Source organism: Myotis lucifugus, unplaced genomic scaffold (genome assembly GCF_000147115.1).
Source record: "Myotis lucifugus unplaced genomic scaffold, Myoluc2.0 scaffold_18, whole genome shotgun sequence".
Taxonomy (NCBI): Eukaryota; Metazoa; Chordata; class Mammalia; order Chiroptera; family Vespertilionidae; genus Myotis; species Myotis lucifugus.
The window spans coordinates 3,975,404-3,976,854 of NW_005871066.1; positions in this window are offsets into that span (position 1 = coordinate 3,975,404).

The following is a 1,451-nucleotide window of genomic DNA, read 5'->3' on the forward strand; positions in this document are numbered from 1 at the left end:
GAGGCTGGCCAGGCCCACCTTCCTATTTAGACTTTGCATCTCCAGGGTCTAGTCTGGCACAAAGCAGGTTCTCAAATATTTGTTAAGTGACTGAATATTTTGCATGGCTTCTCTGTTGTTTAATATTAAAACACTTAAACATTTAATCAGACTAAGCAGAGTGATAGCATATTGGGCACTCAATGAAGACTTGTTGAATGAATGTAGTTTCTAAATCCTACTGGACATCCTTTATCAGTAGTATCCCAAATACTCACATCTTGGTGTGCATCCAGTTGATCTAGCCTACCCTGCAGGAGGAGGCTCTTCAGGAACCTACGCGTATGCTTTCAGCGGATAATTAGTCGTGTAGGTTCTGCAGATAGGGCTTGTGCCAGGAGTGAAGCTATGAATGTAGGTGGCGGCTGTGTGGGCATTTCTGACAATGTCGGATCCATAAATAACTTGCATCAAATGCGAGAACAAACTGCCAAGTTAACCAAACCAGCGCGGGCCACAGCCTTCCGCTGCTACTAAGGCTGGGCTTTGCATGGCAGAGCTGAAGGCGCTGCTTTGAACTTGCAGGGGACGGCGAGCGGGGCAGGTAGCAGTGCGCATTGCGGCACAAAACCATCTGGAACAGCGGTTCTCAACCTGTGGGTCGCGACCCCTTCGGGGATCCAACGACCCTTTCACAGGGGTCGCCTAAGGCCATCGGAAAACACATATATAATTACATATTGTTTTTGTGATTAATCACTATGCTTTAACTATGTTCAATTTGTAACAATGACATTGGGGGTCACCACAACATGAGGAACTGTATTAGGAAGGTTGAGAACCACTGATCTGGAAGCTTCGCACGCAGACAGGCTCCCCTCCGCACCCCGACGCTTCCCTCCCGGGCTGGGCGGATGGTACCTTTGGTTTGAGACCGGGACACGAAGCTGATCTGGAGGAGACCGGGGACACGAACGCGCTCCGGGCAGTGGAGGGCGTGTTTGGCGAGAAGGGGCTGAAGGGACAAAGCCCGCTGACAGCCGCCCGCCTCCCCCATGGTCCCCGGGTCCGGTGGAGTCTGGCTCTCGTCCCCCGACCCACCCTGCAAGTTCCCACATGTCAAGGGGGTGACAACGGCCCGGCGTAGACTCCGCCGCCTCGCTCGCCGGATTTCCCAGCAGCAAGACCCGCGGGCCTCTCCTTCCACCCGGGTAACCGCCAGCGCCCGCCGCCGAACCCCAGTCGGACCAGCCCGGGCGCCCGGGGGGGGGGGGCGCGACCCTCCGGGGCCGGCCCCTCCGTTGACTTTTCCGGGGAAACTCTCCGGGTGCTCCCGGGGCGGGGGGGCGCCCCCCCCCTTTCTTGGTGTGTTCCTTTTTCCCTTTTGGCGCTTGGGGGGATAGGGGGTTTTTTTTGGTTTTTTCGTGTGAGACCCCCCTCCTGGTGCCGGGGGGGAGACCCCGGCGGCGGGG